This window comes from Aedes albopictus, chromosome 1 (genome assembly GCF_035046485.1).
Source record: "Aedes albopictus strain Foshan chromosome 1, AalbF5, whole genome shotgun sequence".
Lineage (NCBI taxonomy): Eukaryota > Metazoa > Arthropoda > Insecta > Diptera > Culicidae > Aedes > Aedes albopictus.
In genome coordinates, this window is record NC_085136.1 from 70909807 (window position 1) to 70936198 (window position 26392).

Here is a 26392-nt window from a genome sequence, read left to right on the forward strand (position 1 = left end):
GATCCTGGTATTTTCAAAATAATCTCTGGTGTTGTTCCTGAAACAAACACTGAATAAATTCCCGGGTTAATCCCCGGAGGAATTCTTGGAGGAAAACCTGGAGGAATTCCTTAGAATCCCAGGAAAGCTTTCTTTACAAATTCCTGGAAGAGTTTCTGTAGCAAAATAAATTCCATTCCTGCAATAAATTCTGAACCAATTATTGTTGTGATCTATGGATAGGCTCCCAGAAGAATGTTTTGTACAATGTTTCAAGGAATTTCTGGATTAATTTTTAGATAATCTCTGGTAAAATTTTATCAAAGAGTTTCTGGAAGATATTCCTTCTGAAATACTTCGAATTATTCCAGATTGAATTACTGGAGATACATTGGAGAAATCCCTGAAGAAATCTCTGAAGGAACACTTGCAGAATACCTAAAGGATCTTTGTTGACATTGGGAACCCTGGAGAAATTCCTGGAGGAATCCTTGAAAAAATCACTGGAGAAACCTCTAAAGATTTCCCAGGAGCAATTCCCGGAGGAATGTCTGGTGAAACCCCTAAAGGAATTCTTTAAAAAATCTCTGGAGCAATCCATGATGGAATCACTAAAGAAAGATATGGAAAAATTCCTAGAGGAATTCGTCGAAGCATCCTTGCAGAAGTATCAGTATTTTTTTTTTTTTTTGAGGAAATTGTGGGAGGAATTCCTGAATCATGTCTTGGAACAAACCCTGAAACAATCACTATCGGAAGCCTGCAAGATACCCATGGAAGAATTCACAAAGGAGACATTTTTTGGGAAGCCCTTGGAGAACTCCTGATAGAATCCCTGGAGAAGTTCCTGAAGAAATATCTGAAAGAATTTCTGAAGGTGTCCTTGAAAGAAATCTCAAGTATTTTGCTCTTTCCATGACGTTTGTTTTAATTGAATACTAGAGAAAATTCGTGAATTATATGCTACTACACTCTATAGCAGCATATGGTTCTACACAATCCTTCGTTTTCCTTACCGGTTCCGGCATATCTGGGAAATTTAGCATGTTGTTTTTGTATTTCATGAATAAACATCACACAATTTAGCCATTCAACCAAGCTTGTTGTTTGATAAAATTCTATGATAAGATTGAATTGGTTTTCTTGGAGAAATTACTTGTGATTATCAATTAAAAATGTTTGATAATTATGAATAAACAACTTCTTAATTGTTAGAATAGTTTATTTCTTGGAAAAATTTTTTTTTTCGAACTTTGAATTATTGATAATGTTTGAGTTGGCTCAAGTTGAAAAACATCAGGTGGCCAGGGGGGGGGGGGGGGGGGGGGCACGCACATCCCCCCCCCCCGTCTCCTTCTGGCTACGCCCATAAGCCACAGCAGCACAACTAAACTGGCACCAATTGAAAGCGGCGGGCGCCATCTGCCGCGCCGCTCCCAGTCAGTAAACATCCGTAAGAGGGTTATAAATAAAATGCCCACTCAAGCTGATAATTTACAGTACCCCAGCCAGCCAGCCGGAGAAGCTACCGACAACTTCACTGAAGTGCAGAAGATTTGCGGTTTCTGATAGTGGCTGAAGATTAGGAGCTTGCTACCATCCAGAAAGACGATATCAATTCCCGACTAGAGAAATATATCAAGTTTATAACACATTGTGTTGTGATGATACGAAATTTTTCTATAACTTATTTTGTTATAAACTAGATGCAGGATGATTTTAAATAACTAAAACTGTAACAAAAAGTACACCGATCTAATCAAAATAATAACCTATTTTGTTATAATCAGAAGAAAATTATAACAAAATTTGATATAAGTTTTAGGTTCAAGAAAACTAGTTTCTATCATATTTTGATACAATTCTGTAAAATGATGTTCTGAATGACAAATAATCAGAACTAAATTATTTCACAATGAGTTATTGAACAACATTTATAACATAATATGATACAATTGAGTTATAATATTTTTAAACACCAATGATGTTAAAGATGATTACATCTCAAACAGATATACATATCATGGTTTGTTATAATTATGTTATATTTTTGTTAGAATCTTCTAGTCGGGTTTAGATCGATTCCGATATGGAGCTTTGAGAACTGTCGTGGAAGTTCAAGGAACACGTTGATGGAATACAGTACAAAGAGTACAAAAGTACAAAAAGATGAAGACGTTGGATCGATTTTCAAAACTGATTTTCAATATTCACCCATCCATAAAGTATCGTAAATGTGCCACATTGGACATATTTTTTGACACCGATAGAAAGAAAACTGTTGACCTTCTGCTTTCCATCGTTTTTCATTCCTCGATCCTAACTAAGCCATTGTTGATGTTAGCATTCATCACGCCTGTGCCTATAGTTAGAATAATTTTGGATAGAACATGGTAATGTGCTGGTGGTGGTGGTGATATTTGAAACAAGAACGATTCCGGTGAAAATGGGTTTCTTTTGGTCGGTTTGAGAAGCCGTTGCTGGTGCCAGAGGATACCTATAGAAGCGGCATATTTCCACTGGAAGTGAGCCAGAAAATTGAAAGGGAAGGTCTGCTCCCTTTGGAGAGTTCCACCCAGCCATGATGTACAGTCAAATCGGTGTATATCGTCGTCCAAGAAATCTGCGTTCGTAGTACTGTCTGTACCGATTCATATTTTGGTTGGTTGGTTTGATTTTCCAGTTTACCATTAGACGGATTTACTGTAGGTATCATATTTTACGATGAAATGTTAGGTTAGCAAGATGGCTCGTTCTTGTCGTTCATCATCGGTACCGGCTGCCGGTGTGAAGGTGGGGGGTGGTGGCTTAGGTGTTGAGGGTGCTGCTGACAAGTGTGATGAAATTGGCAGCTCTTGGGGAAAGGGGTTGTCCGACATTGGAATGTCAATGGATGTCGTCTTCCGCTTCGGTGACGTTAGAGAGGAGACTTTTTTTTTTGGAAAATAAATAGGCGCATTAAGAAACTATTTAGTTATCCACTATTTTGTAATATATGAACGGATTCGTTCGCATATTACGTAACGCAAAAAAGGGGCGAGCGGTATGCTTCAGGTTTTCTGACTAGGATAATGATTCCAGGTCATATCCTAGTAAGGGGGAGTAAACTCTAAAGGGTTTCATAGTGGGTTTCTTCCGCAGTCCGCATCTGAGATTTCTGTAGTAAATTCTAGCTGCATTCCTTCAGAAGTTTCTTCAGAAACTCCATCTAGAAATCTTCCAGGAGTTTCAAAAATCCTTTAGGACTTTTTTTCTGAGATTCTGCTGAATTTTCCTATCGAAATTTCTCCAGAAGTTTCTTTTGAGATTCCTCGAAGAGTTCCTTTAGAATCCAATAATGAGCTTCTTCTAAGATTACTCCCGTTGTAATGTTCTCATAAGTTTTTTTTCTTTTAGAATTCCGAGCTTGGTTCCAAGAAAGAATTCTCTTATACAACTATGTATTGATAAAACTAGTGGTGGAAACCCAAAGCGATCTCTACAAAACTTGTAGAGGAAAACTTTAACAAGTTGTTGGAGGAATTTCACAAGGAAGTCCTGAAGCATTTTTATTAGAAGCTCATAAAAAATTCCATACGTAACTATTGAAGAAATTTCATGAGAGAATTCCAGAATGCATTTTCGGACGGACAAGATAAATAAGCAGGCATTGCAGAAGGAACTCCTGGAGGAATTCGAGAAGAATTTCTGGAGGAATCATGAAAAGAGTTACTGAAGGAAAGTCATGGAGGAGTTCTCATGGAATTCCGGAAGAAATTCCTGAAATAATCCATAATTCTGGAGAGCTTCCCTTGGAAATTCTGGAGCATTTCCCTTGGAAATTCTGGAGAATTTCTCTTGGAAATTCTGGAGAATTTCTCTTAAAAATTCTGGAGAATTTCCCTTGGCAATTCTGGAGAATTTCCCTTGGAAATTCTGGAGAATTTCCCTTAGAAATTCTGGAGAATTTCCCTTGGAAATTCTGGAGAATTTCCCTTGGAAATTCTGGAGAATTTCCCTTGGAAATTCTGGAGAATTTCCCTTGGAAATTCTGGAGAATTTCCCTTGGAAATTCTGGAGAATTTCCCTTGGAAATTCTGGAGAATTTCCCTTGGAAATTCTGGAGAATTTCCCTTGGAAACTCTGGAGAATTTCCCTTGGAAATTCTGGAGAATTTCCCTTGGAAATTCTGGAGAATTTCCCTTGGAAATTCTGGAGAATTTCCCTTGGAAATTCTGGAGAATTTCCCTTGGAAATTCTGGAGAATTTCCCTTGGAAATTCTGGAGAATTTCCCTTGGAAATTCTGGAGAATTTCCCTTGGAAATTCTGGAGAATTTCCCTTGGAAATTCTGGAGAATTTCCCTTGGAAATTCTGGAGAATTTCCCTTGGAAACTCTGGAGAATTTCCCTTGGAAATTCTGGATAATTGCCCTTGGAAATACTGGAGAATTTCCCTTGGAAATTCTGGAGAATATCCCTTGGAAACTCTGGAGAATTTCCCTTGGGAAGACTGGAGAATTTCCCTAGAAAACTCTGGAGAATTTCCCTTGGAAATTCTGGAGAATTTCCCTTGGAAATTCTAGAGAATTTCCCATGGAAATTCTGAAGAATTTCCCCTGGAAATTCTGGAGAGTTTCCCCTGGAAATTCTGGAGAGTTTCCCCTGGAAATTCTGGAGAGTTTCCCCTGGAAATTCTGGAGAGTTTCCCCTGGAAATTCTGGAGAGTTTCCCCTGGAAATTCTGGAGAGTTTTCCCTGGAAATTCTGGAGAGTTTCCCTTGGAAATTGCGGAGAATTTCCCTTGGAAATTGCGGAGAATCTCCCTCGGAAATTCCGAAGCATTTCCCTCGAAAATCCCGGAGAATTTCCCTCGGAAATTCCGGAGAATTTCCCTCGGAAATTCCGGAGAATTTCCCTCGGAAATTCCGGAGAATTTCCCTCGGAAATTCCGGAGAATTTCCCTCGGATATTCCGGAGAATTTTCCTGGGAAATTCCGGAGAATTTTCCTGGGAAATTCTGGAGAATTTCCCTTGGAAATTCTGGAGAATTTCCCTTGGAAATTCTGGAGAATTTCCCTTGGAAATTCTGGAGAATTTCCCTTGGAAATTCTGGAGAATTTCTCTTAAAAATTCTGGAGAATTTCCCTTGGCAATTCTGGAGAATTTCCCTTGGAAATTCTGGAGAATTTCCCTTAGAAATTCTGGAGAATTTCCCTTGGAAATTCTGGAGAATTTCCCTTGGAAATTCTGGAGAATTTCCCTTGGAAATTCTGGAGAATTTCCCTTGGAAATTCTGGAGAATTTCCCTTGGAAATTCTGGAGAATTTCCCTTGGAAATTCTGGAGAATTTCCCTTGGAAACTCTGGAGAATTTCCCTTGGAAATTCTGGAGAATTTCCCTTGGAAATTCTGGAGAATTTCCCTTGGAAATTCTGGAGAATTTCCCTTGGAAATTCTGGAGAATTTCCCTTGGAAATTCTGGAGAATTTCCCTTGGAAATTCTGGAGAATTTCCCTTGGAAATTCTGGAGAATTTCCCTTGGAAATTCTGGAGAATTTCCCTTGGAAATTCTGGAGAATTTCCCTTGGAAATTCTGGAGAATTTCCCTTGGAAACTCTGGAGAATTTCCCTTGGAAATTCTGGATAATTGCCCTTGGAAATACTGGAGAATTTCCCTTGGAAATTCTGGAGAATATCCCTTGGAAACTCTGGAGAATTTCCCTTGGGAAGACTGGAGAATTTCCCTAGAAAACTCTGGAGAATTTCCCTTGGAAATTCTGGAGAATTTCCCTTGGAAATTCTAGAGAATTTCCCTTGGAAATTCTGGAGAATTTCCCATGGAAATTCTGAAGAATTTCCCCTGGAAATTCTGGAGAGTTTCCCCTGGAAATTCTGGAGAGTTTCCCCTGGAAATTCTGGAGAGTTTCCCCTGGAAATTCTGGAGAGTTTCCCCTGGAAATTCTGGAGAGTTTCCCCTGGAAATTCTGGAGAGTTTTCCCTGGAAATTCTGGAGAGTTTCCCTTGGAAATTGCGGAGAATTTCCCTTGGAAATTGCGGAGAATCTCCCTCGGAAATTCCGAAGCATTTCCCTCGAAAATCCCGGAGAATTTCCCTCGGAAATTCCGGAGAATTTCCCTCGGAAATTCCGGAGAATTTCCCTCGGAAATTCCGGAGAATTTCCCTCGGAAATTCCGGAGAATTTCCCTCGGATATTCCGGAGAATTTTCCTGGGAAATTCCGGAGAATTTTCCTGGGAAATTCTGGAGAATTTCCCTTGGAAATTCTGGAGAATTTCCCTTGGAAATTCTGGAGAATTTCCCTTGGAAATTCTGGAGAATTTCCCTTGGAAATTCTGGAGAATTTCCCTTGGAAATTCTGGAGAATTTCCCTTGGAAATTCTGGAGAATTTCCCTTGGAAATTCTGGAGAATTTCCCTTGGAAATTCTGGAGAATTTTCCTTGGAAATTCTGGAGAATTTCCCTTGGAAATTCTGTAGAATTTCCCTTGGAAATTCTGGAGAATTTCCCTTGGAAATTCTGGAGAATTTCCCTTGGAAATTCTGGAGAATTTCCCTTGGAAATTCTGGAGAATTTCCCTTGGAAATTCTGGAGAATTTCCCTTGGAAATTCTGGAGAATTCCCCTTGGAAATTCTGGAGAATTTCCCTTGGAAATTCTGGAGAATTTCCCTTGGAAATTCTGGAGAATTTCCCTTGGAAATTCTGGAGAATTTCCCTTGGAAATTCTGGAGAATTTCCCTTGGAAATTCTGGATAATTTCCCTTGGAAATTCTGGAGAATTTGCCTCGGAAATTCCGGAGAATTTCCCTTAGAAATTCCGGAGAATTTCCCTTAGAAATTCCTGAGAATTTCCTCTGGAAACTCGGGAGACATTCCTCTGAAAACTTCGAAGAATTCCCTCTGGAAATTCCGGAGATTTTCCTCTGGAAATTCTGGATATTTTCCTCTGGAAATGCTGCAGATTTCCTTTGGAAATTCCGGAGAATTCGCTCTGAAAATTCCGAAGAATTTCGACTAAAAATTCCGAAGAATTTTCACTAAAAATCCCGCAGAATTTCCTCTGAAAATTCCGGAGAATTTCCTCTGGAAATTCTAAAGATTTTCCTCTGGAAATTCCGGAGAATTCACCCTGGAAATTTCGTAGAATTTCCCATAGAAATTCCGGCACATTTTGCCAGAGCATTTTCCGTCAAAATTCCGGAGAATTTTCTCTGGAAATTTCGGAGAATTTTCCCTGGAAATTAAGGAGAATTTCTCTTGGAAATTCCGGAGAATTTCCCCTGCGAATTTTGGAGCATTTCCTTTGAAAACTCCGAAGGATTTGCCCTGAAAATTCCGGAGAATCAGCCCTGTAAATTTCGTAGACTTTCCCCTAGAAATTCTGGAGAATTTTCCGTAGAAATTCTGGAGAATTTCCCCAGTAAATTTTGGAAAATTTTCTTTCGAAATTCTGGAGAATTTCCCTTGTAAATTCCGGAGAATTTCCCTTGGAAATTCCAGAGAATTTCCCGGAGGAATTCTCCTGAATTTCCAGAGGAAAATCTTCGGAATTTCCAGAGGAAATTCTCCGGAATTTTCTGAAAAAAATCTCTGGAATTTTCAGAAGAAATTATCTGGAATTTCCAGATGAAATTCTTCGGAATTTTCGGAGAGTTTTCTCCGGAATTTTCAGAGGTAATTCTCTGGAGTCTCCAGAGGAAATTTTCCTGATTTTCCAGGGGGAATTCTCCGAAATTTTCAGGGGAAATTCTCCGGAAATCCAGGAAAAACTCTTTGGAATTTTCAGAAGAAATTCTCCATAGTTTCCAAGGGAAATTCTCCGAAAATTCCAGTTCAAATTCTCTGGAATATTCAGGAAAACTTCTCTGGAATATCCAGGGGAAATTCTCTGGAATTATCAGGGGAAATTGTCCAGAATTTCTTATGAAAATTCTTCAGAATTTCGAGAGAAAACGCTCCAGAATTTTCAGGAGAAATTCTCCAGATTTTACAGAGGAAACTCTCCGGAATTTCCAAAGCAAATTGTACTGAATTTCCAAAGGAAATTCTCCTTAATTTTCAGAGGAAATTCTCTGGGATTTTCAGGGGAAATTCTCCAGAATTTCCAGAGAAAGTTCTGCGAATTTTCAGAGAAAGTTCTCCGGAATTTCTAGAGAAAATGCTCCGGAATTTCCAGGGCAAATTTTCCGGAATTTTCAGGGGAAATTTTCCTGAACTTACAGGGGAAATTCTCCGGAATTTCTAGGAGAAGCTCTTCGGAATTTGCAGGGGTAATTCTGCCGAATTTCCAGGAGGGGAGATTTTCCAGAATTTTTACAGGAAATTCTCCGAAATTTACAAGGGAAATTCATCAGAATTTCCAGGGGAAATTCTCCGGGATTTCCAATGGAAATTTTCCGGAATTTTCAGAGTAATTTCCCCGGTTTTCCAGGGGAAGTTCTCCAGAATTGATCTTGTGTATATATGAGAAAGATGCTCAGTTTGAATTATAAGTGGTATTATGATTTTGTTATATTGTTCTAGTCGGGATATCAAACGATTCCCACCCACTGTCAACCATACCATAAATCAACACCATCAGTTTAAAGATCACCACAGCAGAGCTGATTATGACTACCGCCTACGCTTACCAATTTACAACGCCCTCGTAGTTCCGAATGCGATCAAAGACTTATAAGCTGCCTACACACGTTATAACAACTGGTCCAATCCACTCAGACTAACCTTCACATCGTTGGCTCCACTAGTGATCCACATCTGTCACAGCTGAAAAAAGCAACAGCTTTGCAATACCTAATCCAAAAAGGATGCCACTCATTTTGGAGTTTATTAATTTGCCTTTCCATGGATGTAGAGGTGGGACACCTCCCTCGACAGATATATCGATACCTGGAATCAGCCCCAGGTGTCCATACATTCATATATTGGAACAACGTTGTTTACATTACCATCGTCATCACGTCATCATCGTTGTTCATTCATTCATCGGCGTGGTGGAAAAGGCACCGCCTCAGGCTGCCGACAAACTGCTTCACTTCATCACAGTATAAACAATACTTTATATCAACATGCATATCGTACCGCCGCCCACTTCGAAGCTCTAGCGCCCAGCAGGTATGCTTAGTTGTTTCATTTCGATAAGTCGAAAAGTGCATATATTGATAGTGGCTTTGGTGATAAACAAACCTGAAACACCGAAACAGCTTTTTAACAGAAATAGCATTTTCAAGCAATCTGTAGGCCCATTTTAGAAAATTTTCAAAATTAGTCCCAATTTGACTAGACGTTTTTCTAAACAAAGGTATCGATTGTATTCTCATCATTACTTGACAAAAAACTTTGAAGAAAAACGGCGGTTAAAACATTAAAAAATCTAAAAATAAATAAAAAAATAAAAAAAGAAATAAAATGTGTGCATTTAATATTAAACTACTATTCATGGTATGGTTCATACTTTACAATTACTATTGGGTGAATAATTACAATGCAGTATTTTAATATGGTTCCCTGAATTATTCGACAAGTTTTCTGTACTTAATATCGGGTCAGTAACTAGTACCCCACCAGTCCATAGTGTACCATAATCTGTATCATCATAACTATATAATTTTGTTCGATTCATAACTGTGACCACCAGCAAATCATCCAAATCAAACCAGACGCTTTCCTTCTGTGTTAACATGTTATCAGCTCCAGTTTTGGCACCACAAGAGGTGCCGGGAGGGAGGAGGCTCATTCCCATTCATGACTTTACTATTTATATTGGATACACACAGCAATATAAAAATATGAATTGCCCTTTTCGTCGGATTGTATAAATATGTATAGACACGCATCCCAATTTATGATGTGCTGCTGCACCGATGGCGGTGGTGGAGCGCCGTTTTAGGATTCGCTAAGTACACCTATAGGAATAGACATACAGCAATTTGCCATTTTCGTTTATTACCACCTCGCTGTCGATGTCGAGTCGGTCATAATTGAATGGGAATTGAATTATGCATATGAATGACGTTGGGTGGGTTTATTTGGGTTGCTGGCGGCAGGTGTGTGTATCTGTATAGGCTTGAATTATTGTATCGACTATCGTTCTAACGTAACGTTTAATTGCTGTCGACAACGAGGGAAATGTGGCACACCCAATAGAACAGCTGTGGTTAGCACGCACGCAATGATCAAATTTCAGGAATTGAATAATTGCGAGCAGGTTATTTATTGCAGATACAAATTGTTGCACTTCCGTAGGAATACTACGAGCTAAGCAGAGTTTGTTAACATGTACATATGTGAATTTCCACATTTTACTAGAACCACTCTCAAATAACAATATTGGGTTCAAGACGGCTTTTTTTTTAATTTTTGCCATTATCGTACACTAAGTGTACTGGAAAGGCTATATGTTCACTCCAAAAACGACTTTTTGATCGAAGGCCCGGAGAGTCCAACCACATATACCAATCAACTCAACTCGACGAATTGAGGTGATGACTGTGTGTGTGAGTATGTGTGTGTACAAAAAACTCACATCACTTTTTGGTAGTAAACCTCAACCGATTTTAACGACCGATGGTTCATTCGACGTGAAGTCTGGTCTTATTGTTTTCTATTTAGAATGGTTTGGATCGTTCTAGCCATTCCGGAGTTATTGCCATTTAGGTGTTCCGGACCAGTGCCCCAGGAAGGGGTCAGAAATTGCAACAAACCCATACATGCGAAACATCGATCCTCGGAATTTTCGAAAACCTGGGAAACGGAATCTAAGAAAATAGTCTCAGACCATATTTAAATCGGTATTGTTCAGGAACTGGTTCCGGGTGTCCCGCCGGAAATGACCAAATATAAAAGTGAACCAAATCCATGCGTGCGACATATCACACCGCGGCTTTTTCGAAAACCTGATGAACAGTAAGTTGGAAAATAGTCTCAGACTATACCTGAACCTGTAGTGCTCCAGACCCGTTTCCGGGTGTCCCGCCGAAGTGGCTAAATAATAAAGTCAACCAAACCCATGCATGCGACACCTCAAATCGCGGTTCTTTAGATAACCTGAATAACGGTTAGCAGGAAAATTGCCTCAGACCATATCAGAACCTGTAGTGTTCCGGAACCGGTTCCAAGTGTCCCGCCGGAAGTGGCCAATTATAAAAGTGAACCAATTCATTTTTTTATGAAGGCAGATGAACAGTTTACAAGAAACTAGTTGCATACCATATTTGGAACAATTGGTACTGTCCCGGAACCGGTTTCGATTGTCTCGCCCAGTGAATCAAAATTCGACCATCGCGCAACAATAACGACAATGTCGCAACCTGAATTTGTTGCGACATTCTACCCAATGCGACATAGGTTTGTCCCAACTTGAACAGAATAGGACAAAGATCGTGCACCACGAGTTTGGAGATTTCTTAAGGCTTGCATTGTGATTTTCGAGCGGTAACTTCGAGTCGGTAAACACTGCAACGCTGCTGAAAATGTATCATCAAAAAGTTTGAATTTTGGATTGGTAATAATTGATTATTCACGAGTTGAAAAGTACGCAACAAATTCAGGTTCCGTTTTGTCTGCAATAAAAATTTTCGAGATCATGTCATTATCTGTTACCAGTTGGGATAAAGAGTAATCGCCGCGTCTTCTTTGTTGCTTGTTTTGTGTCTCTTTTGTCTGACAATTCTCTTCACTGGTCTCGCCGGAAGCGGTAAAATGTAAAAATGAATCAAACTCATACATACATCATCAAATAGTAGCTTTTTGAAGAACTTAATGAACGGTTAGTGAGAAAATAGTCTCTGACCACATTTCGGAACCAGTTCCGAGTGTCCCGCCGGAATTGGCCAAATGTAAAAGTGAACCAAACCCATGCGATACATTAAATTACAGCTTTCTCGAAGCAGCACCAGCGTTGGATGCTTCGCCAAAATTATGGAAATGAATGAAATCAATGTAAAGAGAACAAAATCTTGACAAAACTAAAGCAATCTCATCAATTCACACCTCTTCAATTTTCAAGGTGTAACTATACAGTAGTATGGTTCAAATGTGTATGGGAAAATTGAAATTAAATCGCAACAACTCCAAAAAAAAAGTTGTTACAATCCCTTTTTGCATCTAAATGACTGCGCAAAATGTTTATGCAACTGGTTGCACCCTCGCACTCTGTAATGTGGTTGAAATTTGAATGGAATTTAGTATGGGGAATTTCACTTGCTCTGCAGAAAAAAAAACTTTGTCTGTGATCTATGATTTCGAAAAAAGTTATATCCTAGCTTGATCGGTCTCCAGTGATAGTGATGTTTTTCGGCTCTGTTTATGCGTTTACCATCTCTCGGAATTTGTCAAGAATATGTGCCTTCAATAAGTATCCCAATTCGATGATGGCTTTGATAAAATTCAAGCTTTTCTAAGCAGAGTATTCTCATGATTCAGGATTCACTTTGGCTTGCGTCGATGGAAAGATCATGAGTACATATTCGACGAGAAAGGCACTATAACCACTATGTGGATTAATCTGGGATTTTTTTTCGTCTTTTTGATTCCAAGATTCCAGTAGAATTTGGGTTGCCTCTCTTTGACTTAGTAATGACTATCAGAGCTATATTTTACTAGTTCATCATTGGACTGCTTTTGACGTCCTTATCAACTTCGCCGGAAGCGAAATTCTTCTATGTGGTCTAATTTTTGAGATACGAGCGTTTGGAATTTCTAAAACTTACCTACAGCACCCAGTGAACATACTACAGATTCAGCTAATTCAGTCATTTTATTCCTTTAGATATTTCTTCAGCAATTTCTTCGAAGACGCTTCTGGAATTTTCTCCAAGAATACCTCCTGAAATATTTAAAAGAACCCGTTAACGGATTCTTTAAAAAAATCTTCCAATGTCGCATTCTGTAATTTTTCTCAGAGATTGCTTTAAAAAATCCTTTAGAAATGCCACTAGGGATTTCTCCAGCAATTTCAGAAAAAAATATGAAAATCTTGCATGGTAGATATTCCTTTAGAAATTCCTCCAGAAATTGTTTGGGGAATTGTTCAGAAAAGATTTTTTTAAGAAAAAGTTCTCTAGAGATTCATTTTTGAAATATCTCCAAGAACACTTTCGATAGATTCCTTTAAAAAAATCTGATAAGAATTCGTTCGAAGTTTAGGCTTTAGAAATTTTCCCAATTATTTTTTCAGATATTTATCAAAGGATTTCAACAATAATTTGTTTCTTTTTATAAAATCTTGCATAAAGTTCTTCCAAAATTCTGCCATGAAACTTCTTTATAACCTTCAAAAGATATTGTTCACAATGTTTGTTTTTTTTCCTGGCATTTGTTCAATAACTCACAAGATTCCTTTCGGGAGTTTTAAAAAGTTTTTCTCAAATTTCCTTCAGAAATTCCAAGGATTTTTTCTAAAAATTTTGAACAATCCCTTTAAATATTCCCGCAGAAATCTCTTCAGGTACTCTATTCAAAATTCTCCAAGAATTCAAAAGTTTCTTCAGACTTTTCATCAAGAATTACTCCGAAAAAAAATCATGAATGGGTTGCTCCAGAAACTCCGCTAATTTTTTTTCAGATTTTTTTCCCAGAGAAGCTTGTATAGAAGGAACTCTATACAAAAATATTTCATGGATTCCTGTAAAGTTTGTTCCAGGAATTATTTCAGAAAATCTTCCATGAATTCGTTTAGAATTATCTTTAGGGATCCCTTTCAAACATCTTTCAGTAATTTTCTGAACGATTCCATTAGAAAGGCGTGTTTGGATGCCGAAGATATGAGTGAACCACTCATAACTTTTTCTTCCCTTCTTTTGGTTCTGTTTCAATTATCAAGCGTGTCTGTGTTTTCTCGTCGAGTTGTATGGTCCACGAAGGAATACAAAGAAAATACTGTAATATAGACAAGCTGTGGCGATGAGTGAACATACTAAAGAATCAGCCAGTTCATTATCGGAGAGCTCTTTATTCCTTTAGATATTGCTTCAGAGATGCTTCCGGAGTTTTTCGGATGATTTCTCTTGAAATGCTCATAATATTCCTTTACGGATTCTTAAAAAAAATCTTAGGATTTTTTTGATTATTTTCTAAAGAGATTGTTTTAGAACTTTCTCTAGAGATTCCACTGGCAGAGTAATCGCGGAAGTTTCTCAAAGAATTATTTTAGAAATCTTTGAAATTTCTTCAGTGATATCTTCAGAAGCCTCTCCAGAAAGTGTATGTATTAGAAAATCTTACACTTTTCAGAAACATTTCTCCAGAGATTCCTTTGGAAATATGTTTCTCCAAAAATTTCTTCAGATATTCCCCAAGAATTCCTTCGAGGGATTTAAAACTAAACTTGCAAGAATTAATTTGGATGTTTACTAAGAATCATTTTAGGAATTTTCCCTAGTATTCCTCAAGAAATTTAACAAGGAGTATTAACAAAAATAAAACTTCTTTTATAAAATCTTGCATGATTGCATCCAAAATTCCTCCATAATTTCAATTAAATCATCAGTAAGTTTTCTCAAATTTTCTTAAAAATTCCAGAAATTTTTTCGAAAACTTCTCGGCTGGCTTATTCAATTATCTGGCAGAAATCCTTCACGTACTCTCCTCCAAATATTCATTACAAAAGTTTTTGCACAGATTACTCAAGAAATTCCTCTAGGTTTTATCAGAAACTACATATCAAGATCGTAAAGACAATCTTGAATGAATTGCTTCAGAAACTCATCCATACATTTCCTCAGAAATTCTTTCAGAGATGCTTTCATGCAATTTACTAGGGATTTCATCAGAAATTAGTCCATAAGTCCATAAGAAATTCTTTCATGGTTTCCTGTAAAATTTCTTCCAAGAATTATTTCTTAAAATTTTCCTAGAATTCATTCAGAAATCTCTCCAGGGATTCCTTCAAAACATCTTTCGGTAATTTCTTAAATGATATAGAAACCTTCCATACATGTCTGCATCAATTACTCCATGATTTATTTTGGAAAATTCATCAGGGCTGCCTTCGGAAAATCTTTCAAGAGTTCCTTTAGAAATGCCTCGAGGGGTTCCTCTAAAAATTGCATTGGAAATTTCTCCTAGAACTCAAATGTATTCCTTTAATAAAACTCCACGGATTTCTATAACATTTTTTTCAGGGATTCTTTTAAAAAAAGTGCATGTATTGCTTGAAAAAAAAAATCCCATAGAATGATTCAGATTTTTTTCAAAGTTTCACTATCTCTCTACAGATTCATCCACAAGTTTTTCCACTGATTCCTCTTGAAAATCTTACAAGAACTTCTTCGAAACATCAGCCATAGATTTTTTTCAGAAATTACCCCAGGAAATCATTCAGAAGATCTACCACGGGTTCATCTAGTGATTCTTTCAGGGACGCTTACGAAAATCCACCAAGGATTATTTCAGAATACTTCCATTGACTTGCTTTTGAAAATGGCTTCCTGGATTCCCTTTGTGAATCCTCCAGCGTTTTTTTCACAAAATCTACCACAAATTTCATCAGAAGTCATTTCAGAAATTTCAGATTTTCATTTAAAAATTTCTTCTGAAGCTTTCTTCAAGGATTCATTTGAGAAGTTTTCCATAGTATCTTTCAGAATATTTTCCAGAGTCTTTTGGGAAATTGCTCCAGAAAAACTTCAGATTTTTTTTCCAGAGATGCCACATTCTCGAACGAAAGTTTTCAGGAACATCTGCAGGATATTTTCAAGAGATTCGCTTTCAAGACGTTTTGAAAACTGTTGGAAGTGTAAGATGATATAAGTTTGACATCATTATGGAGTTTATAACCTCCTGAAATCTACTTGAACTAAAAATGATGCATACTTGAGAAGGATTCGTGCAAAATTTTCCTCTGGAGTTCCTAAGGTATTCCTCTATGCATTTTCTAAGAAATTTCTACCAAGATTTCTACCAAGGATACCTCTAGAAATTTATCCACGGATTCATTCAGAAATTAATTCAGTAATTTATTCAAAAATATTTCTAGAAATTCCTTTGAAAAAAATTCAAGATATTTTATTTTTTCTAAAAAAATTCACATTACTTTGGCCATTCTCTTCCATGAATTCGTCCAGAATTTTTCCTGTTATTCTTGTCGAAATTCCCAAGATCTTATTTTGGGAATTCCAGTTGGGGTTTCACAACGATTATTTTTCAGAAGAATGAATCGAGTATTCCTTCAGCAATATCTTCAGGAAATCCTCTTCTGATTTTTTCTTGGAATTTACTTTAGATTTGTCGTGATATTCCTCCAGAAAACTTTTTTTTTTCAATAATTCTTCCCAATAGATTTTTTAGAAGGTCCTTAAGAAATGCATACTGAAATTCTGTCACCAATGTCTTCAGCGACTCTTTCCGTATTCTTAGGATATAATAAGGAACTTCAGCATAGAAGAAAATTCAGAAATTATATCATGGATTCTATTTCAGAAATATCTATACAAATTGTGTTCTATGTGTGAACTCACATTTTATTGAAATGCCGGGAGTGAGATTCTACCGAAAGGCATGAGCACACCAAGGCCGATCCATCATGATATAGGTACGTACATTTTTCTATTAGGGTGCTCTGAGCAAAGTTGAAACGGCTGGGGCGAGATGAAATGTAAAGTTAAAAAAAAAGATTTTTATTTAATTAATAAAAAATCCTTTTTCCTAAATCTTTTGTTCTTCAAAAACTATCGCTGTTTTAACTTGCCCCAGTGAGCCTGATACAATACTGGCAAAATCACTGCCTAGAGCAGTTATGAGTTCGATACGGCTCCAACTACCGAAGCAACTTAAAAAAATGTAGGAAGGGGCGTTCATAAACTACGTAGACTTTTTGGGGGGAGGGGGGTCTGGCCAAAGTCTACGCTCCATACAAATTTCAAAATTGTTGTATGGACAAGAGTCTACGAGGTTTTAGTCTACGTGGTTTATAAACAGCCCCGAGTGATTTAAAAAGCTATAATTGCGCAAAATAATGTGAGATATTTCTAAAACATTTCCGGAGACATTCCTGAAAAAAAATCTTATGGTATTTGCAGAAGATGATATAGAGAAAGTAACAATTATCTACTATCAAAGCGTACTTAGGAGCTGTCCATAAACCACGTAAACTCAATTTTGGCTATCTCAGAACCCCCGCTCCCCTCGTAGACTTTTGTTCTTACACAAATTTTGAAATTTGTAGGGACGGTGGACTTTGGCCGGAAACCTTCCTCTGAGATCTCCCGAGAAACTTCTGGAAAAATACCGGAAGCAATTGAGAAGAAACTGGAGAAGGAAAATTCCCAGAAAAAAAAACATGTTAAAAGTATTCCTGAAGGAATTTTTATTTTGTAAATTTTAACGCTAAACCCGGTTCTTTATGTATTTCCGGAAGAATTTACCAGGCAGAAATTAAAAGATTTGTGGAAAAAAAATGCTCGAAGGGATTCTTGAAAACATTCTGGAAGGAATTCTAAAGGAAATAACGAGATGGATTTTCTAGGAAATTTCCTAATCGATATTTCATACACAATCATGTTCTGTTAAATACTATTTAAGAATAAGACCAACTCAGATAGCAACACCAAAAGATAGAAATTTTACTTGAGCTTGCTTAAGCAGAAAATCAATATAATTTAAAAAAATAAACATATCTCCTATAGAAAACAAATATAAAAATAAACAATCACCTATAAATTGAATCAATTAAGGTGAGATGGGAGCCCGCCCGGATTTATTTTAAATGGCATTATAAAGAGCACGGATCTCGTTATGCACAAAACTCATAATGTGTACTACGAGTGAGCAAGCAATGAGTGGCAATTTCAGCTCCGAGTGTTAGGTGGCGAGATCAGCGCTTTTAATTTGTGGAAGGCAGCCATTATGGCAGCCATCTATGAATTCACTATGTCCGTAAATGTCCTTAAATGCATCGTATTCTTTTATCTTGAAAATAACAGTTCAAAACGTTACATCCCAACATGGCCCGTTGTTTCGCAATTTCCAACCTAAAGAAAAATTCCAAGACAAGCAAATTGATGGAGTAATTATTCAGATATTCCAGTATGGAGTGAGGAGGACATTTCAAGAATATCCTTTGCTGTTATCGGCTAGTAGCTTAATCATTATACTATTTCAATAAATATAGACTTAATTTCTTGGAATTGCTTGGAGATTTTTCCTGATTTTTTCCAATAATTTCTTAAAGAATATTGTTCAAGGAATTGCTTCGATAAAACCTCTACCGTATTTTTTAGGATTTTTTATTCTGAAGTTATTGCAGAAGGTTGATTTTAGTAGAACTTATGAGTTAAGCAAGAAATTTCTTTAAAATCTATTACTTTTTATACATCTTTTTCGTGAATTTTCTCCAAAATTTTCTCAAGGGACACTGCCAGGAACTTTTTAGGATTAGCCCATTATTTTCTGGATGTTCTTAGCAGACAAGGAAGGAGAAGTTCATTGAGTTGTTACATAAATAACTCATCTAAAGATTCCTCAAGGTATTTCTTTAGAATGTGTTCATGTGCATGTATGTATATTTTTGAGAATTTCTCCTGGAATTTTCCTTCGGATTTTTTCAGGAGTTTTTCGTGAAATTTATCAAAAAATATCTCTACGAATAGGTCCAAGCGTTTCCTCAGAAATTTTTAATGGAATTTTTCAAGGAAATCCTTCAGAAATTCTTTCATATGTACCTAACAACTCTGCAAAGTTGATGCTTAAATTTTTCTTTTTTTTAATTTTCTGAAATTTTTAAGCAAAAACAAAATGTTGCATTAGTTTTTTGAATGAATACAAGAGCTCCTCTGATATTTTCCATTAGATATCCCTTTAAAATATATCCTTCCATGTTATTTTTGGGGTTTCTTCTGTTTTTCAAGAAATTTATATAAAAAATATTCGAGGAACTAGTCCAAAGGTTTCTTCAGAAATTCCTCCCGGAAATTCCTGTTGGAATTGCTTTAGGGATTCTTTCAATGTTTACTGTTTTACTTCAGAAGTTACTGAAGGGATACAATACAAATTTCAGGATTAGTCCTGATATTCATCTGGGTATATCTTCAGCGATGCCTTAGCAAAAATAAATTTCAGCAGAAATTCCTTAACATTTACTAGCAGGAATTCCCCTGGAGATTTCTTCAGAAATTCATGCTTGGGATGGGATGGTAACATAAGGCTAAATCTCAAAAGGCTGAATGCACAAAAGGCTGAAATTAAGAAATTGTAACAAAAGGCTGAAAATACGAAAATGCATAAATAATATATAGCACTTCTTCCTTTTCTTGGCGTTACGCCCCAACCTACCTACTTCTCTGCCTTGGTATATCGTGACGAAAGGCATGACGATATTTAATATCCCCGGCTATATAGGCCTTAGTTATTTTTTCCTTCTTTAAACACGCGAGGTCAGATCCTGCTAGATGTCAATCTAGCATAGCTGACCATGACCATAGCTAATGTCGATACCAAAAGTACCTTTAGTCAGAATGGAGCGGAGTCGATCATTGACGTTATTTTTTGTAGTCCTTCCGTAACAAGTTGTTTGAATCGTCTTATTTGATGACTTCACTCACAGCGATGACTTGCCGGTTTGCTACGGTATCGACTTCAAAAGCAGCAGATAGCGGGTAGATAAAGGGGCGACTTGACCAAGGACAAACCTACGTAGTTGGAAGACATCATAGCCTAGGCAAGTCCGCCCAAGAAATGGGAGACCACTACTGGTGGACTCAAGCAATTGCGGACCTGCGCCTCGCCCGTCTACAGGCTAGGTGGCGGATGCAGTGAGCACGAACAGAGGATGAGCGAAATGTGCGACGGGTGATATTCGCCGCTGCCGAAGTCGCGCTGAAGCCCAAGATAAGGGCAAGCAAAAAGGAATGCCTAGAGGATCGTGATGACCAAGACGAGAGTAATGGCTCCTACAGAGAAAACTCCAGAGATGTTGGAGGGGATCATCGAGGGGCTTTTTCCGCGCCACGATTCTAGTCCTTGGCCTCCTTTCGTAGGACAGCCGGGGAATGGAACTGCCGATGAGGAGAGGATTATCGATGTGGAACTTGTGGGGATAGCAAAGTCCCTTAGCATAGGTAAGGCCCCTGGTCCGGACGGAGTTCTGAACCTGGCCTTAAAAGTAGCTATTGCAGAGGCTCCCTGGATATTAAGATCTGCTTTGCAGCAATGCTTGAACGTCAATAAAAAGGGTTCCAGGGGTTTGGAAGTGGCAGAGACCCATATACTTGATCACACGGCGCGGCGGGAAGGGTGCGAATTATTTCTCCAGTAGCCAGTTTGAGTTCCTGAAGGGGAGGTAGTATTTTCAACGGATAACAAAACCACGTTAATGGATGACCTGTTTATGCTATTCAGTTGAACAAGAGGAAAGACAGCATTACCTCTCTGCAGTAGTAAATTGGCATTCTCTGTCTTTATCTCCATATCACCACGGATTGGGATCATATGCGTCCCACATGTCCAAATTGCATGAATATACTCAAACAACCGTCATATCTCGTTCCATATCCATTCTGTTTTTACGACCGAAACCTACTGACCGTGCTCGTCGTATTCGTACACATGTAGGTATGTGACCATGTGCTTACGACGCATGACCCGCATAATTTGTCCCTTTCGACAAAAGATGCATCAGCAGCAACAGCAACAGCAGAGTCGTAAAACGGACATCCATTTGGGTGCCTGTCATTGAACATACAGTGTAAATCCTTTAATCCGGCGCAATACGACGCACACGACGGATAATCGGATTTCCATTTTGTACATTTTGTTGCTGGGCGTTGAGTAGTTTGTAAACAGCCAGTGTTCTTCCTTCCAGTTGTCGCGTCGGTATATGGCATCTTATATAACAGAGCGGCCTATGGCAATAATCGATTGTCATCCGGTTCGAGAGCTCGATGACGTAACTTTTTTTACGCTTTAAGCCCTTTTTCGGCCACTTGACATTGAACTTTTGTCTTTGAATGGCGACCGTGTTTTTTTTTTCGCTCGGCTTTTTACCCAAACTCAAGACCGTATTTCTTTGTTATGGGCTGTGTCCACAATTTTCCTGAATGTATATGTTTTGGTTAGGTAGGGGTCTCAGGGTAGGGGTAGTCTATATCTTGACTTTTGAGAAACACAACTATCACATTACAGCAACGACTGATCCTATCGCGATACGATGACTATTTTTGTCATTTTTGTAGCCTGCTGACGTGCTCCCAACCAAACCATGTGACGTTTTCCAACAGCAGTGGTCACCGTTGAGCCATATCCAACAGAGTTGCAGGTTTGAACTGTGCACGGCGTTTGTTCCGTGCTGCAGTTTTGGTCGGGTAGCATTAGTCGCACATGGTAATACCTAAAACAGTCGGCTGTTATCTGGAGCAGCTAATGTAACGACCGTGAGCGTTCCAACTGGGTCATAACCTGATTCTCAGCTATACGCTCAATTATTTCATTTATTTAGTATAGCTTCATTCGCCAAGCCTTCGGGGCCACCTACAAGGTATTGCTTCGAAAAGGGATTAGTACACATCGCATCTTTAAGGTTGGCTGCGTAGCTATGCAGCAACGAACATCATGACCCGCTCTCTTAGAAGGGCACCGATGTAATATGCTTGCGCTGTGTCAGGAAGTACTCTTGATTGAATATGTAGAGGAATACACTAGAGACATCCCAGGAATATTCTTGGAGGAACTCAAAGTGGAATTTTCGAAGATTTTCCTGGAGAAACTCCTCGGGCAACCCTTCGTGGGATTCCTAGAAGAGTATATTTAGTTTTTTTTGGGCAAGTTTCAAACTAAATCCTCGAATAAAATTCTTTAAGGGATTTTCTGAAAGTTCCTAGAAAATCTTGAAGAAGTCTCTGTATGAACTTCTGCACAAATCTCTGAAGATATTCCTGCTGGTTGAATCCCTAAAAAATCATGGACACATACCTATGGAAATTTCCGAAGGATTTCCTAGGGCAATTCCTCAATGAATCTTTGGTGAACTTCTTGAAAAATACATGCACAAAATTACTGAAGGATTTTTTTGAAGATTTTCTTAAGAAACCACTGGAAGAATCAATGAAAGAAATTTTTGTATTTCTGGGGAACCCCTAGAGACATTTCCTAACGATTTTCCAAATGAATCCCTAAAAAATTTCTAAAATAATCCCTGTCAAAGTTTCAGAAGAAACCCATAGGAATCTACCCAAAAAGATTTCTTGGAGAAATTTTTGGAGAAATTCTGGATGGAAAATACAGAGCCCTGGAGAAATTACTTAAATAATCTTTGGGAGATCTTCTTTAGAAACCGCTGAAGAAGTTTCTGGAGAAAAAAACAAAACTTGGTAGATTATCAGACCAAACTCCTGGAGTAAATTCTGAAGCAATTTGAGATGGAATCCATAGAATATTTCTTAAAGGAATCATTGGACAAATTTGTGGAGGAATCTCATAAATGATTTGTGAAGGAATTTCTAGGAAAACTTCTAGAAAAATCCTTGAAAGTATTTCTGAAGGAGCCAGTAGAAGACTTTCTTAAAAAACCCTGATTAATCCACCTAGTGGTGATAGCGCCTTTCTCGTCGAATATGTACTCATGATGTCGACGTAAGCCGAAGTGTTCCTGAATCCTGAGAATACTTTATTGAGAAAAGCAAGAATTTTATCAAAGCCATTATCGAATAGAAAAACTTATTGATGACGCATATTCCGACGTTATGTCCAATGTATTGGCAGAGCTTAAAAATATCAGAGCTCTCAGTTGACTGCTTGACCACCTTCACTGTCATTGGAGGCCAATCAATATGAAGACGATGATTACAAGGTAAGATATAACCTTTTTCACAACCACAGATCACTTTGGGGTCGTCGACAAAGTTTTTTCTGTACACTTCAGGCTATATTTTATTATCGCTGATTACAAGATCCATGTAAAATTGAACAAAAAAAAAATGCAAGCAAGTGAAATTTCCCAAACTAAATCCCAATAAAATTTCAACCACATTACAGAGCGCGAGGGCGCAACCACTCACATCAGAATTTTGTGTAGTAACTTTAGACGCAAAAGGGGATTGAAAAAAAATGTTCAGGGTTGTTGCAATTAAATTTTATTTTCCCTTACAACGTTGACTGTAAGGATGAGTAGGAATCTGAAATGGTGTGATTTGGTGAGTTCTGAGATCACTTTAGTTTCGTCATGATGAAGAGAACAATTACACATATCTATCGCTTGCTATGATTTTGCTCACTTTCGTAGTTCCGGCAAAGCACCCAAAGTTGGTTCTGTAATACTGCTGGTAGTCTCTTATGTGGTTTGAGCCTATTTTCTTGCTAACCGGTAATCAGATTATCAAAAAAACCGCGATTTGACGTGTGTCATGCATTAGCTTGGTTAACTTTTGTATATGGCCACTTCCGGTGGGACACCCGGAACCACAAACACTACCGGTAGTAACTTATGTAGTCTGTTAATAAACTTGAGTAATCACCGTGCAATATATAATAATTGGGTTGCATTGGCTTTTCTCGGTGACAGGTAATATTAAAACAGCGTTTTATACGTTACGCGTTTCGGCCTACTATTCTTCAGCCTTCCTCAGACGCCTACAATACATTTAGGCATTCAGCATGTTGTAAGTGTCCCCCCCTTTTTGTAAGAATTTGACGAAAATTGTAATTGTCTAATAAATGTATTGTAGGCGTCTGAGGAAGGCTGAAGAATAGTAGGCCGAAACGCGTAACGTATAAAACGCTGTTTTAATATTACCTGTCACCGAGAAAAGCCAATGCAACCCAATTATTATGTAGTCTGTGCCTATTTTCTTACTAACCGTTCATCAGGTAACCGAAAAGGCCGTGATTTGATGCACCGAATGCATGAGTTTGGTTCAATTTTACATTTTACCACTTACGGTGAGACATCTGGAACCAGGACAGTACCAATTGTCCCAAATATGGCATGAAACTAGTTTCCTCTAACTGTTCACCCGATTTCCTAGAAAGCCACGAATTGGTGTGTCACATGCATGGGTTTGGATCATTTTTACATTTTACCAATTCCAGCAGGACACCCGGAACCGGTTCTGGAACACTACCGGTAGTCTCTAATGTGATCTGAGACTATTTTCTTGCTGATCGTTCTTCAGGTTATCGAAAAATCCGGTATTTAATGAGCCGCACGCATGTGTTTGGTTTCCTTCCACGTTCATCCACTTCCGGCGGGACACCCGGAATCGGTTCTGGTACACTACTGGTTTTCCCTAATGTGGTCTGTGATTGTTAACCGTTCATCAGATTACCTAAAAAGCTGCGATTTGATGTGTCACATGCATGGGTTTGGTTCTCTTTTACATTTGACCACTTCCGGCGGGACAACTGCAACCGATTCCGGAACACTACCGGTAGTTTCTAATGTAGTCTGGTTCTATTTTCTTGCTAATCGTTCATCGGGTTTTCGAAAAAGCCGCAATTTGATATGTTGCATGCATTACTTTGGTTCACTTATGTATTTTGGCCACTTCCGGCGGGACACTCGGAATCGGTTCCGGAACACCACCGGTTCAGATATGGTCTAAGACTCTTTTCCTGCTTACCGTTCATCAGGTTATCAGAAAAGCCGCAATTTGGTGTGTCGCATGCATGGGTTTGGTTCACTTTTGTATTTGGCCAATTCCGGCGCGACACTCGGAACCGGTTCCGGAACATTACCTGTAGTTTCTAATGTGGTGTGAGCCTATTTTCTTGCTAACCGTTTATCAGGTTATCGAGAAAGCCACGATTTGATGTGTCGCGTGCATAGGTTGGCTCCACTTTAATATTTGGCCACATCCGGCGGGACACCCGGAACCGGTTCTGGAATACTACCGGTTCAGATATGGTCTGAGGCTATTTTCCTGCATACCGTTAATCAGGTTATCGAAAAAGTCGCTATTTGATGTGTCGCATGCATGGATTTGGTTCACTTTTTTATTTGGCCACTTCCGGCGGGACACCCGGAACCGGTTCAGATATGGTCTGAGAGTATTTTCCTGCATACCGTTCATCAGGTTATGGAAAATGCCGCGGTTTTATGTGTCGCATGCATAGGGTTGTAGCATTTTCATATCTGGCCCCTTCCTGGGGTACCGGTCCGGAACATTTAAATGACCATAACTCCGGAACGGCTGGACCGATTCGAACCATTTTCAACAGTAAACAATGGGACCAGATTCCGCGTCGAATGAACCGTTGGTCATTAAAATCGGTTGAGGTTTACTGCCAAAAAGTGATGTGAGTTTTTTGTACACACACATACACACATACACACATACACACATACATACACACACACATACATACACACAGACATCACCTCAATTCGTCGAGCTGAGTTGATTGGTATATGTGATTCGACCCTCCGGGCCTTCTATCAAAAAGTCATTTTTGGAGTGAACATATAGCCTTTCCAGTACACTTAGTGTACGAGAAAGGCAAAAATCCTGGCAGAAATTTGTGGAAGAATCCGGATCTTTCGATTTTCAGAAGGAATCGTTGAAAGGATTTTAGAAGGAATCCGTGGATGATTTCCTGGAAGAATTCTTATACGGATTTCTTTAAGGAATTACATATGGAGAAATTACTGAAGAAACTTATGCCAGCTGTTCTAGTGGAAATCTAGGAGAAATTTTTGGAGGGAAATTCTGGAGAAATTTCTGAAGCAATCCGTGGAAGATGTGAGTAGATGAACGTAGACAGTAACGCAACGACACTCGCAATGTCGATGGATATACTCAAGGGAGCATCCATTAAGAACGTCACGCTAAAATTGAGAATTTGGAGCCCCCCATGTACGGGCTTTTCATATACATAATACATTGCTTGTCACTTTTCCACAAACCCCCTCCTCCCTAGGACGGTGACGTACTTCATGGATGACCCCCAACTTTACAACTCCATCCATGTTTTGTGCAAGTGCTCTAGCTACACTGTGCTAAGTTGTGGAATCTTAAAGTTTCCTTTGGCAATTTCTAGAAGAATTCCCTGGAAGATTTTCAGAAGGAATCGCTGGTGAAATTTCTGAAGAAAAACCCGGGTTTTTCAATATGATCTTATACAGAAATATACGAAGATATCCATGTTTGGTTTTCCAAATGAATCTTCGATAAAATTTTGGAGGAATCTGACAAAAATTGTCTATAAGAATTACTAAAGAATTTGTATAGAAATTCATGGAATATTTTGTTGAGAAATTCCAGAGAAATAGTTATTGAAACATTCTTGTAAGAAATTTAAGAAATCTCTTAAGAAAAAGCCCGTAGAAGAAAATCTAAGTGAAAATATGGGGTAAACCTGAAATATAAGGAATATTATGGGATAGTCCTGGAAGAATTCCTTGATGAATCCCTGAGGGAATTCATGGAGGAATTCTTGGAGATATTGCTGGAGCAGTCTTAAGTGGAATTCCTGGAAGGATCCCTTGGTAA

General features: G+C 38.4%; 1 protein-coding gene across 7 annotated transcripts in view; it reads right to left on the reverse strand.

The window, feature by feature from the left end:
* Positions 1-26392, reverse strand: part of LOC109397189 (uncharacterized protein K02A2.6) — a 340877-nt gene that overhangs the window by 241057 nt on the left and 73428 nt on the right. The gene's annotated exons all lie outside the window — the stretch shown is intronic.